This window comes from Arachis ipaensis, chromosome B8, assembly GCF_059453495.1.
Source record: "Arachis ipaensis isolate K30076 ecotype BB chromosome B8, ASM5945349v1, whole genome shotgun sequence".
Lineage (NCBI taxonomy): Eukaryota > Viridiplantae > Streptophyta > Magnoliopsida > Fabales > Fabaceae > Arachis > Arachis ipaensis.
The window spans coordinates 94,425,148-94,440,361 of record NC_142443.1 but is presented as its reverse complement, the minus strand read 5'-3'; positions in this window follow the sequence as shown (position 1 = coordinate 94,440,361).

The window sequence follows — 15,214 nt, the reverse complement described above, 5'->3', positions numbered from 1 at the left end:
ATCTTTGCCTCCTAAATTTAAAATCACTTAACAAACATATCAAGGCATCTAATGGAATCGAGGTGAATTAGATTTAGCTATTTTAAGACCTAAAAACATGTTTTCACTCTTAAGCACAATTAAAGGAGAATTTATAAAACCATGCTATTTCATTGGATAAATGTGAGGAAAAGATGATAAAACTCTCTAAATTCAACACAAGATAGACCCTAAATATGGGGTTTATCAACCTCCCCACACTTAAACCAAGCATGTCCTCATGCTTAAACCAAGAGAAAGCAAAGGGTATCAACATTTATTCAATGTGAACTAATCTAAATGCAACCTAAACTATATGAATGCAACTAAATACAAAATGATTCTACCTACTTGGTTAAAAGTAAATCAATCTCCAAGACATACATGCACAAGTAGGGCTAAAATCATATAACGATTCATGAATCCTACCAATTTAAGCATAGAAATGAAGTTCAAGTAGACTTGCAAGAAGAACGCTCATGAAAGCTAGGAATCAAGGAATTGAGCATGGAACCCTCACCGGAAGTGTTTGCACTCTAGTCGCTCAAGTGTATAGGGTTGATGCTCTCAACTCTCTCCTAATCATGCTTTCTAAGATTTGTTTTTCTTCTAACAATTAACATATATTTCATGCAAGTATACAAGTATCATGAGGTCTTTTCTTTAGGTTGTAATGGGCTAGGGTCAAGGTAAGGATGCATATTTGGTCAAGTGAGCTTGAAATTTGAATCTTTGATAAGCTTAAACTTCCCACCTAACCTATGACATCTTATACAATTAAATTCTAACCTAACTACCCATTTTTCACTTTTTCACATACTCATGCATTTTTCCTTGATCACAACACATATGCATTGATTTTCTTGAGCTTTACTTGGGGCATTTTGTCCCCTTTTATTTCTTTCTTTTTTTTTTTTCTTTTCTATTTTTTTTCTTTTCTTTTCTTTTCCATAATTTTTTTCTTCTTTTCCTTTTGATTTTTCTCATTTTTTCTTTCTATATACAAGATCATCAATGCATAAGGTTTTACATTCATTACACATGAGCATGTACTCAATTCCCAATAATTTTAATAAAAATACAAAACCACCCTTTTATTCCCCCAATGTCCTAAGATTTCCCACACTTGAATGATACACACACACACTAACCTAAGCTAATCAAAGATCCAAATTAAGGACTTTTATTGTTTTCCGCTTTAAGGCTTGTAATGTGCTAAAATTATAAACAAAGTGGGTTAAGCATAGACTCAAAATTGGCTAACAATGGATGACAAAAGGTAAGGCTATTTGGGTAAGTGAGCTAAATGAAATGATGGCCTCAATCATATAAATGCATGAATACAAAAAAATAATGGACATAAAGAATCAAACAAATCAAGGATTACAATCATAGAAAGAGAATAATGCACACAATAAGGGAAAATAAGTGGTTATAAGATGTAACCACACCATTAGGCTCAAATCTCACAAGCTTGTGTTCTTAGCTCAAAACCATATTCCAAAATAAATTCTTTCAAGCAAGTTCAACAAAAAATTTTCAAATTGGTAGGGTACCCTAAAACAATTTCTTGGAAAAGAAATCATCACCCTAACCAAGTAGTCCTAATAGGAAAGAAGTGGTAAAAATATGTACAAATTCTAACTAACATGCAACCTATCATGTAATGCAACAACTATCTAACTTTGGTGTTGAAAAAGAAATTGTTACCTGTAGAGATCGGTCGGACGACCTCCCCACACTTGAAGGTTGCACCATCCTCGGTGCATGCAAAGAAGAGCAAGGTGGATGGGTTGCTATAATTGATGAGCTTTTTCGAAGGGTTGTGCGGATGGCTTGTTCATTGCCCCATTTCGAAGCTTTTCCTTTTCCTCTTTTCTTGGTGGCCAACCCAAAAGGAGAGAAAAAGAAAGAAAATTAAGCCTATAACAAAGATATCAAAGCAAAGAGAACATAGGCGGGGCCTAGTGCCAAATAAGAGTAAGGTTCTCACTACACGTTAGCTACGCATGTAAGTGAGAAAGCAATATAAGCTAATGGCATATTAACTAATACTTGATGCAAGAGTAAAGTCAAAGCATGAAGAGCATATTGAGCATCAAGTTCAAATAAGAAAAAGTGGGTTATGAAAAATAATATTAGGTCATATCAATGCACAAAGACACAAGAGTCATACAAGATTAAGCATTGATGTAAAAGTTTCATCACCCAACAATATCAAACATGTCAAGAAGCACCAAAGCAATGCAAGAATGCTCAACAATTGAGTAAGAGAAGTCAACACCATTATTAAAATAAGAAACTCGAAAAAAAATGAAGTAAAAACAAGCTATAAAAACAAAATAAAAATATAAAGAATAGAAGTATATGAATGCGATAAACAAAAGAAAATGGAAAGGGAAAAAAAACTTTTTTTTTACCGGCACGGACGCGTCATGTATGCGTGCGCGCCGATGTGCATTTCGGCCGAAGGGTGTGTACGCGGCAGGTGCGCATACGCGTGGGTGAGGTTGGGCCAAAGGCATAGTGTTGGCCCAAAGCTGGCACAACTCTCGGGTCATTGGCCTGGGTACCACTTTAGCGAATCGGCGCGCACGCGGCATGTGCGTGGGCGCGCGCATCTGCAAAATAAGGACATTGACGCGTAAGCGCGCAGTGCGCGCACGCGTACATGCAGTTGTGCAATTGGCCCAGCTTTTGCGCGAGATTGGCCCAACTCTCTGGAAAAAGTATGGGCCTGAATATGCGTATGGACGCGCACGCGCACAGCGTGCGTACGCGTCCTTGACTTTTTTTTCTTTTTTCAAAAATACTATAAACAGATAAAAATATCCCTAACACTACCTACAACTTAAGATCAACTAAAATGCAAAATTAAAAAAAAAAATTTCAAGTGCAAACAAACATAACTTGCACTTTAAGCATCTAACAACCGAGATATTAAGACAAAACTCATGAAGAGGAAAAACTACCTACAATGGCAACTCAAATCACTTATTAATCAAATCTACAAGAGAATGGAAAGAGTTTACCATGGTGGGGTGTCTCCCACCTAGCACTTTTATTTAAAGTCCTTAAGTTGGACATTTGGTGGAGTCCTTGCTAGGGTGGCTTATTCTTGAACTCTTCCTTAAATCTCCACCAATGTTTGCACTTCCAATAGCCTCCAGGATCCCAAATTAAGCGTACAAGGCCTTCAAGGAGGCTTAAGCAAGTGACAAGGCCCCAAAGTTGATGATTGTCTATGTATATTCCGGTTTCCCATACTTTGTTTGTCAACCCCCTTTCTTCTTTATCTTCATGCTTCCAATAGGGTGACAAACTTATTGAATTCTCTTTGTGACTCTTAGTCATCATCCTAATTCAATTGACTTGAGTACCACTCCACCTTTGAATCCTAAAATTTGAGTTTGTACCAACAATGTACCTTGATTCTTGTTGCCAACCAACATCCATCTCTTTTCTACTTTCTAGCCCACAAATAGTTCTAAGTTGGCCATCCGTTTCTAACAATGCATATTGATATGGGCCAAGAAAATTAAAGGATGAGACGATTACCCACTCAATTTGTGACAACTCTCTTCAATTTCCTCTTGTTTGCTAACTTCTTCCAACTCTTCCTTATTGATCAAAACATGCATTGGAGGTTGTGCACATGCCTCCACAACATCGATTTCACATCCTATGGAAGAAGCTTCAACAAGATCGCCATTGTCACTTGGTGTAGAATTGTCTTCAATGATGGAGTTTCTTTCTCGTTCAACCTCCCCAATGTCTTCTTCCACTCCTTCTTCTTCTTCAACAATCTCCATCTCTTCCACTTGTTGTAAAACACACTCCAATTCCTTGTTCTCAACTTGAGATTCTAAAATCTCCCTCATACTTCCCTCTTTGGTTGCTTTTCCACAATCATCCGTGGACATATTTTGCTTGTGGCATGAATCCCACGAGTCCAACTTTTGATGGATGGTTGCTTGAAGTCGATCCATTGCTTCTTTGAGATGATCCTTTGACTCTCGTTCCTCTTCACTAACATAAGTAGGATCATATGGCTCTTGGATTGATGGACATGGATACTCTTCCATAGAGGGTTGTGATGGAAAGGAAAATTCATCATGTGGTTGGAAAGGAGGTTCACCCAAGTTTGGAGGTTGGAAGGTGTTTTGGTTGTTAGTAGAAGGTGGAAGTATACGGGACATAAGTTCTTGGAGGGTAGAGATGAAACTAGTGAGTGTGGTTTGGAGTTCTTCTTGCTCTTGAGAAATGATACCAAGTGTATCATCCATGGAAACTTGGTTTGAAGGGTAAAGATGTTGGAGTGGTGGTGATTCAATGCTTGCTTGCTCATAATTATCACAAGGATATGCATAGGGGAAATATGAACTAGGATTGTGTGGAGGCAATTGGTGGAAATAGGATATGGATTGAGAATATGGTGGTTGGAGTGATGGTGTTTGAGGACTATGTTGAGAGTATGGTGCATGGAACGATGGTGGTTGAGTGGAATAATCATGATAAGAGCCATTATATACATTGGAATGATATGCATTAAAGGAGGGATTACCATTATAGTAGCTTGAATGAGGAGGTTGCCATGGTGATTGCTCATATAGATGTGGCTCCCTTCTCAAGTATTCATCTCTCCCATAATGTGAGCCATCATTCAAGTTTCCATTACCTACAGCATAATCATAACCATATCCAAAACCACAAGGACGAGAATTCATAGTGACAAATAGAAACAAAACTAATAGAGTCCTAAAACTAACAAAAACTAACAAACAATCCAAAAATAAAGCTATTCACAATATTCACATATATACAATAACCAATAACACAACACCATTGCAACTCCCCGGCAACAGCGCCATTTTGATGAGAAGACTTTTGTGTGGTTTAGAATTTCACAAATGAATTCTCGTTGCAAGTATAGTTCCTAAACCAACAATAGTCCTTTCATATAAAAAATTTTTTGTCACTAAAACAAACCCCTAAAATCTATAAACCGAAGTATTTAAACCTCGGGTCATTCTCCCTAGGAATTGTAATAAAGTGTCTTGTTATTGGTTATGAGGTATTTTGGGGTTTTTGGATAAGAAACATGAAAAGTAAATGGCAACGAAAATAAACTAACAACTAAAGAGGTCTTGGCAAGGTTTGGTGGTTAAGGATCTCTATCCTAATCACTAACCACAACATGAGAATTGGCAAGGATCAACCCCACTAAGTCATCCTCTAACTAATAAAGGAAAGTCAAGTGAGCTATGTCAATCCAAGACCATAAGTCCTAGTTCTACACCAAATCAATTACTGAGATCTAGAGTTAATGGCTCCCAATCGTCAATCACTTGGATATTAGTAACTCAAGAGTTCCTAAGTTACCTTCCCAAGCCAAGAGCACTAAAATCTACTCTAAAATCCAACCAAGCATTTTATCAAACACTTGGAAGGCACAAAAGAAAAGTATAGTAAAAGTGTAAGGAAAGTAAATCGACACTACTCAATTGCAAGGAATTAACAACAACAAAACAATTCAACAATAAAGGAACAAGAATCATAAATTGCATTAAAGAGAAAATAGAAGAAAAAAAAGTGCATGAACATAAAAGTAGAGGATTACAAGAATCAAATACAAAATTAGAGAGAGGAAGAGTAGAGGAACAAGAAATTGTAAAGGAAAAGTAAATCAAAGCATGAATTAAACCTAGATCTAAGAAATTCTAATCTAGATCTAAAACCAAATCCTAATCCTAGAGAGAAGTGAGAGCTTCTCTCTCTAAAACTAACTTTCCCTCCAAAAACTAATCTAAAACTAAAATATGAAGTAAGTATATTGATTCCTCTTCAATCCTTGGCTTAAATAGCATCAGAAATGAGTTGGAATGGGCCCACAAGGCTTCTAAAATCGCTGGCCACGTATTGCTTTAAGTGGGTCATATGGCAGCAATGACGTGTGCGCGTACACATCACCATACGTGTAGCAACTATGGCAAATCTTATATCGTTTCGAAGCTCCGGATGTTAGCTTTCGAACGCAACTAGAACCGCATCATTTGGACCTCTGTAGCTCAAGTTATGGTCGATTAAGTGCGAAGAGGTCGGCTTGATAGCTTTTGCGATTCCTTTATTTCTTCATGAGTTCTCCATTTTTACATGCTTTTCCTTCATTCCCTTGATCCAATCTTTGCCTCCTAAATCTGAAATCACTTAACAAACATATCAAGGCATCTAATAGAATCGAGGTGAATTAGATTTAGCTATTTTAAGACCTAAAAACATGTTTTTACTCTTAAGCACAATTAAAGGAAAATTTATAAAACCATGCTATTTCATGGGATAAATGTGAGGAAAAGATGATAAAACCCTCTAAATTCAACACAAGATAGACCCTAAATATGGGGTTTATCAGTGTTGCATAAAGTATCCACACCATATCACCCACAAACCAATGGCCAAGCAGAGCTTGCAAATAGGGAGTTAAAGAGGATTTTGGAGAAAACAGTGGGGAACATAAGAAAGGATTGGGCCAGAAAATTAGAAGATGCTCTCTGGGCATATAGAACAGCATTCAAAACTCCTATTGGAAAGTCTCCTTTTCAGTTGTTATTTGGCAAGTTTTGTCACCTTCATGTAGAGCTTGAGCAAAAAGCTTTCTGGGCCACTAAACTCCTCAACCTTGATTCACAGGCAGCAGGAGAGAAGAGGCTATTACAATTAAATGAGTTGGATGAGTTTATACTGGAAGCCTCTGAAAATGTTAAGATATTCAAGGAAAAAGCCAAGAGATGGCATGACAAAAGGATCTCAAAGAAGGAGTTCAAACCAGGACAGCAAGTACTCCTGTATAACTCCAGGCTCAAAGTTTTCCCTGGCAAACTCAAGTCTAAATGGACTGGTCCCTACTTGGTGACAAAGGTTCTCCCTTATGGAAGCCTTGAACTCCTAGATGAAGCAACAAAGAACAATTTCACAGCAAACGGTCACAGGGCAAAGCATTATTTGGGAGGCCCTTGGGACAAAGAGAAGGAGATTCAGAAGCTATGTTGAGCAAGAATGAAGGATGTCAAGCTAGTGATATTAAAAGAGCGCTTGTTGGGAGGCAACCCAACCAGAGATAGTTTCCTATTCCTAAACTATTTCAATAAAAAGGTTAAGTAGACTATTCTGTATTGCAAGGACCTAAGTTTGGTGTTGCACACCAAAATAATTTAAGGATGAATGAAGGATGCTAAGTTTGGTGTTCCACCAAAAATCTCATTTAAAAACACATTTCAACCCTCTGCATAAATGGTTACTAGCTCCAAGCAATCAGGAAAACAACTAAACCATTGTCTGTTTTCTAGTTTTTAGTTTTATTACTTTTAGCAAAAGCACAAGGTTTCATGTAATTAATGCATCATAGACAGTAGCGAGGGACTAAGTTTGGTGTTCCCTCACCAAACTAAGTTCAAAAAACTACAATAATTCATGCATGCTAACCATCTGCCTAAGTGCTTGGAAAGACAAGCAACTTCCAATAATTGTGCAGGAAAGACACTCAGCCTCTTAAAAGAATCATCACCAAGAGAGATGCAAAAGTAAAAGATGATGATAACAAAAAGAAAGCTGCAAAACACTCCTGAGAGGTTGTATTGTCACAAAATTCACTATGCTTTGAAATATTCTAAAAGAGAAGCTGCTGTTTACCTTGATACCTAGTGCAAATAGTGCAAATTATGATGTCTGTTAAATGCAATAGTGGAAATGCTTGTCTTCATCTTAATTTGCTTAAATTCATGCCTTGTTTCCCTTTTGAATCAATAAGAGAAAATGTTTGAAATAGAAAGTGATTGTCCAATGTAGTAGGAATTAGAATAAAGATTTGTGGTGGTAATTGCTTGATTAGATGATAAGCTCAATAATAAAAGCTGCAGAATAGAATGTTCTTTGTAGTGTGAACTTAGTTGCTGTTATAAAACCTTTTATTAAAGAACATCCTTGGAAAATAAAGAAAAGTAAGAAAGGAAAAAAGAAAAGAAAAGCCAAGGATTGGCAACAAGAATGAAAGAAGCAAATAATAAGGCTAGACACCAATAGCTTGGACCTTAGGACATATGCCTCTGGTGCTTTTTGTACTAGGATATGCTTGGACAATTAGGTTTTGAGGAGTCTTTTAAAACTTGGTAACTTGGATTAACTAATCCGGGATTACCAACCGAAAGTCCATTATGAAGAGCAACCTAGCTACAAAGCATTTAGTAACCCAAAGAGGTGCTGGGCATCAATGTTCCTAAGAAGAAATGTGAGCCAAGTGTCTGTAGTGAAGAGGTGTTAAGAAAAATTAAAGCCAAAAGGCTGCTGCAACACTTGATACTGAGCTATCAGTGAGAAATAAGTTTCTAAGCAAAAGAAAGAAAAAAAAAAGATAACAGGGATCAATAAAAGAGCAAGGAATTATAACAGCAACTCTAGTGAATCCTCAAAGAGACATTTCATATCTATCAGCAAAGAATATTTGAGCTGCATCTTTGTCTGCATAAAACCCCATACCCCAAATTCAATTACCTGCTAAATAAGGACATATATACTTCTCTGTTTTCTTTCATTTCTTCTCATGTTTAGAGCTTGCTTAGGGACAAGAAAGGTCTAAGTTCGGTGTTGTGATGACAAGTCATCTTATGCTAGTTTTACAAGCATTTTTCACTTGTTTCATTAGGTTTTATGCACTTTCTTGCACAATAAGTAAGTGATTGGAGTGGATTTTCATGATTATTTTGAATCAATCAAACATCATTTGTTTGACACAAAATCATAAGGTTTATGATATAATTAATTGAATTTAGGAATGATGCAAAAATCTTGAGATTTTGGTGAGACTTTGATTGGTTGTTTGGTTGCTTGTAAGTGAAGAAATGAGAAAGAAAGGGAAGCAATCAGGGAAGTGTTACGTTCACAAAGAGAACGCCACACTCAGCAACGCTTTTGGGCTAAGCGTTCACTTTGGAAGTGAACATGGTGTTCACTTTCTTCCCTTTTTCGTGTTTTTCAGCTTTGGAGGCAAGCCTTGTGCCATCTGTACTAGAGCCAGCGCTCAAATACTCAACGTAGTGCTCATTAAGGCAGCGCTGGCCAAGGAAGGAAGGCGCGCATCCAAGGAAGCACCAAGGGTAGCGCTCAAAGAAGCAAACATAGCGCTCACTTTTCCACCTTTTTCGTGGATTCTGGGCTTGGGAGGCAAGCTTGTGCCGTCCGCAAAGGAGAGCGCTCAACCAAGAGAGCGCAGTGCTTATAAAGAGAGCACCAAGGAAGCACCAAATGAGCATAGCGCTCAATAAGTGAGCATGGCGCTCAATAAGTGAGCGCTAGAGGGAAACTTGCGCACGTGAGGAAGCATGCAAACAAAATGAACGTAGCGCCCAAATCATGCACTGAGCGCTCCACTGGGAGGAGACCCAAGCCACCAAGCACCTGATCCACTTATTCAAGGCCAGATCCAAATCAACAAAAGTCCACTCAAAGTCTTGATGACTGAAAATAGAAAGGTATAAATAGGAGCAATTTTGAATTAAGAAGGACGTTTTACTTCATATTTTGTTTTACTTTTACTTTTTGCTCTCTTTAAATTTTCATTTGAATTTGGGGAATTGGGATTAGATCTAAGTTTTCTTTCTGTTTGTTCTTTCTTCTAGAACTTCTATTTTTCTGTTTTGGGTTTTGAATTCAGATTAAAGAACTCCACTAAATTTCTTCATCTGAGAATCATCTTTTACTTTCCTTTTTATAGTTCTAAGAATTGGGAATTGGATCTGAACTTTCTTTACTATTTTTATTTTACTTCTTCTACAATTTCTTCTTTTCTGTTTGGTCAAGAGAGTAATTGAGATCTAGATCTAGATCTACTTTATGTTCTTGTTACTCTTCTGCAATTGTCCATTTCTCTTTTAGGATTTTCTAATTGAGCTAAGTTTTCTTGCTGTTTTGGTTCTTTAAACAATTTTCTATTTCTGTTTTGCTACTGAGCTGAATCTCTTCATCTCATAGTTCTCTGATTTGCTTCAATTTACATTTCCCTGCTCAATTTTGAATCCCAGTACCCAAATCCCTTTACTCTTAATGAAATTTAAGTTTCTTGGCAATTTAGATTCAGTAATTTATATTTCTTGCACTTTAAGTTTCAGTTATTTACTTTACTTGCAATTTAAGTTTCAGCTCTTTTAATTTCTTGCACTTTAAGTTTCTGCAATTTACCTCTTCTGCACTTTACTTTTCTGCCAATTTACTTTCTGCACTTTAACTTTCTGCAATTCACTTTCTGTAAATTAAAATTTCACTCAAATCATCAACAATTTGCTTAACTAAATTCATCACCTAACTAAAGTTGCTCAATCCATCAATCCTTGTGGGATCGACTTCACACTTGTGAGTTATTACTACTTGATGCGACTCAGTACACTTGCTGGTGATTTTTTATGGAATCATTTTTCCCTCTGCACTATGCATAAGTAGAAAGAAAATAGTTAAAAGTTAAAAGTTAATGTTAGTTGAAAAAGGAAAAAGAAAGCTAAAAGTTAAAAGTTAAAAGTTATGTTAGTAACAAGGAAAATAGTTAATTGAAAGTGAAAAGAAAAGTTAGATGAAAAAGGAAAAGCAAAGTTAAAAGTTAGGCAAAGAAAAAGAAAAATTAGTTGAAAAGGAAAAGAAATAGAAAAAGTTAGTTGAAAAAGAAATCAAAGCTTAAAAGTTATGTAAAAAAGAGAGAAACAGTTAGTAAAAGAAATGGGAGGAAAATCAAAATTTAGGTGCATAGTCACAAGTTCCTAGATTCCAAAAAGTTTTAAAAATGTCAAAACAAGCAAGTTTCTATTCACTTTTCAGAAGTTCAAGATGTCAAAACAAGTGATATGCACATGTATGTGTAGAGCACATAATCAAATAAGTGTTAATCACAAGCAATTGGCATAAGTTGAAATAATTTGGTGTTGGCAAGTCAAAACTTGAATGAACAATGCACATAAATGAAATTCAAACACCAAATTTCAATGAGGCATGAAAGTCACAAGGTTGGGATAAGAGTTGAAAGTTTTATGCACTATCTGACTAAAGGTAATTTGGGCATAGAGAAAATAAGTCAAACTAGCCACATAGGTAGAAGAAATCATCAACCTTGTGAAAGCAAGCAAATAGGGCTCAAATTCAAATGAAAACCAAGTTTATGCTCAATCTGAAAATTCACTTGAACTATTCAATGCATAGAAGTAAATCAGCATTATAAACAAGCAAAGAATGTTATAAGCATGACCAAAACTTGGAAACAAGTTCTTGAGACATTTTCCAAAACCATTTAGCAAACAAAATTCTATTGACTCAAAATTTCGTCAAATAGAAGCTTGTTGTACCAAATAAAACAATGTTATTTAATGAAACATGGTTAGGAAAAATTCGACAACATTTTAGCTGTAAATTGGCTATTTTCCAAACTCAATCAAACAATTCCGATTCCATATGAATGCATTACAATTAAACACAAAAACCAGATGTGAGTTCATATGAATTGAGCAACTAAGCTAACAAACAGCAACAAAACATCAATAAGCAATTCAAACCAAGCCAACCAGCAACAAGCAGCAATGAACAATTAAGCAACCAATAGCCATGAGCAAATAATGGTCTAATTTACAGCACCAAGACAACACCGTGAACAAAAGCAATGGATTGAGACAGTATTCTATTTGTTGAATTCAGCAACCTATTATAGGTAGTCAAGAAAAATTCAAACAATTACACATAACTGAATCCAATACTGAAGTTTAAATTGAAACAAGAATTCAGCAGCCATAAGGTCTTGAAGCAAAAATAAAATAGAAACTTGAAATGGAGCAATTGACAATTCAATTTAAATTCAAGAAAAACAGTATCACTCCATCAATAATGAACCATTCAATAGGCAAGCAATCTGAATTCAAACACTTTAAACCAAATTGAATTCAATGATTAGGCTCAAATTGGAACAACAAGAAAAATATAGCACCAAAACAGCAACAAGGAACAATCTAGCTGCATTCTTTTTCTTGAATTCAACAACCAATCACAAGTATTCAACATGAATTTGAATAACTAAGTATCTTGAGTCAAGTGATTGAGTTCAAACTGGAACAAAAAAACAACAAAAACAACTGAAATCATGCATTAAGCAAAAATCATCACTGCACAAGCAACCGTTAACAATATTTAGCAGTTATTTCACCCCAAACAGCCACGAACAAAAGCACAGCAGCAAAAAACAACAGTAATTGACTCAGTCAGCATTCCTTTCATTGAATTCAATAACTACTCCACAAGCAAGCAACATGAATCCAGACAAATGCACCTAACTGAATCAAGTAATTAGGTTAAAATTAACACAAGAACTCAGCATCAACTAGCCAGGATAAGGCAGTAGTAAACCAATATGCAGTAGCATCAAGCAAGCCAAATTAGCACAGGGGCAAATCATCACTAACAACAAACAACCCAATCACAAATAGAAAATCAGTCATTCTCAGACAGCAGCTGTAAATAGCACGTTTCCCAGGTTCAAGCAAGCAGCAAAAAGAATTCGTATGACCTAACCAGTTTCACAAACTAAAATCATTACAGTTCATATAATGTGGACCCAGCAACAAGCAGAGAAGCATTCAGCAACAACAAACCAAGAAAAAATTAATAAAACGGTAACACTTTCACAGCATCATCAATTCAAACAAGCCTAAATCTACTATCCAGCTCAGATTCTCGAACCATCTAGTTTAACTAAACTAAGCTAAACTAATTGAACTAAACAAGCTAAATATAATGAGCTAAACTAGATTAATCAAATAGAAATAAAATGAAAATGAGAAGAAAGGGAACCTGGGAAGCAGGGGATTAGAACAGTGGAAGGGAAGGGAAGGTGGAGGGAGAGGAGTGAACGGCCAAAGCAAGAGCGGTGGCCTGGTGGTGCTGCGGTGATGTAGCACTGCTTCAATGGTAGCGGCAGAAAGTTACACAGAAATGAAAACAGGGGCTTTGCCCTGTCCTGGATTTCAAAGGCAGAGAAAGGGGGGAAACTGAGCAAGGGTGGTGTGGGAATGTCAGTGAGAGAAGGGTGTTGGTGGTTCGTGATGATGGCGGACGGTGGCAACGAAGATGCTGGAGCGGTGGTCCTGGGCTCGGGTTCGGACAGGAGGAAAGAGGGTTGGGTCGCCGTGTAAAGAGAGAAGGAGTGAGAGACAAGGATGAATAGAGAGGGGGAAAGGAGTCGCGGAGAGGTCACCAGCGTAGGTGAGAAGAAGGAGAGGGGCGCAGCGTCTGTTCAGTTGCAGAGGAGAGGAGAGTTGGACAAGCGGAAAGAGAAGATATGTGAGAGAGGCGGAAGAAGAGAGGGGATGGTGTGAAGGGGTGAGTGGTTGTCGACGGTGTTGGTCGGCGGTTGCGGTGGCTATAGCGGTGGAGGTTAGGTGATGATGGTGGGCGATGGTGGGCGATGATGGGGGTTGTGAGGTTCGTACGAAGAGTTATGGCTTCACACTAAATGGGAGTTCTGTGTTTTTTTGCATCCGTGCATACGCACCAAAGGTGCTAACGCCATGGACAGGAACCATATTTTGGGGTGTGCATATGCACGAAATGTTTTTTTTTTTTTTAACATTATTCAACATCCTAATATTCACAGAAACAAAAAATTAACAAAAAATTGTAACTATTTAAATTCAACCTTAAAATTACCAAGATTTTATTTTCCAAAACAAAATTTGCTAACTACTCAAAATATTTGAAATATTCATCGACAAAAGCGATCAAAACTACTTCAACTATCCACAACTAAAAAAAAACTTTAAAATTTCAATTCATGACACAAAGACAAATTCAAACAAAATTACCAACTATTCAAAATAGCAATTGAAAAACTAAAAATCCAAAAAGACAAGCTACCAATCAAGAGACATATTTACAAGAATGCAATAAAGGAGAAAAGTTCGAAAGTTTTACCATGGTGGGGTGTCTCCCACCTAACACTTCTATTTAGAGTCCTTAAGTTGGACTTTATTGAGAAGCTCTCATCAAGGAGGCTTGTGTTTCCACTGTTCCTTGAATTTCCACCTATGTTTGCAATTTCCATGGCTTTTGAGATTCCAAAGCTTGTACACCCAATCTTCTTGTGAATTCTCTTCATTCCCTCTAGGTGAGAAATACTTGAAATTTTCAATCCCTATAACATAATAGCAACCAAACTCATAATGCAATAGGTGAGAATCGATAGGAGAAAAAGAAAATTAAAACAAAAGATAATAAGAACAAGCAAAATGGACTCCTAAAACTTGGCAAAAATAAGTAATCAATCAAAAGCAAACTATTTACATATTCACATATTAACAATAGCCAATAACAAGCACCATTATAACTCCCCGGCAACGGCGCCAAATTTGATAAGAAGAATTTACTATTGATCAAGAATTTCCAAATATAAATTTCCATCGTTGAAAGTATAGTCTAAATCAACAATTAATTTCCAAATCAAATATCAATCCAAAGGATGTCACAATACAAAACAAATATATTAACCGAGAGTATTTAGCTCCCGGGTCGTCTTCCATAGGAGTTGCAATGAAATGTACATTTATTGGCTATGAGAGAGAGAGAGAACATGGGGATTGTGAATGCAAGAAAGCAAGGGAGCAAGAAATGTAAATAGCAATGAAAGCAAGTAAACATGCAAGGAATGTAAATGAAGGCAAGTAAAGGCAATGAAAAAAATCAAATGCTAAAAAAGACTCTCGGCAAGAATTGGGTAATTAAGGATTCCTATCCTAGTTGTGGACCACAAACATGGTAATTGGATGGAATCAATCCAAACTAGTCAATCCTCCTTGAGAATTAGTCAAAAGGGTGTAATTTATCTCAATCCATAAGTCCTAGTCAACTAACTAATTACTTAGTGAAATACTAGCGTCAATGGAAACCAAATCAATTAACTATTCTCACATAATGCGGAATGGACATCTACAACCCAATTTCACCCAAACATCCAATTCGTCAACCAAGAGTGTGAAAACTAAACATGCAAGAAAGTAAACATCAAAGCAATAAAATTCAAAACAATTAAATGCAAGAAAAGGAAACTTCAAATGCAAGAAAACATCTTGGCAAGTAATTTAGAGCTAAGGTTACCTATCCTAGCCATTGACCACAAACACACGAT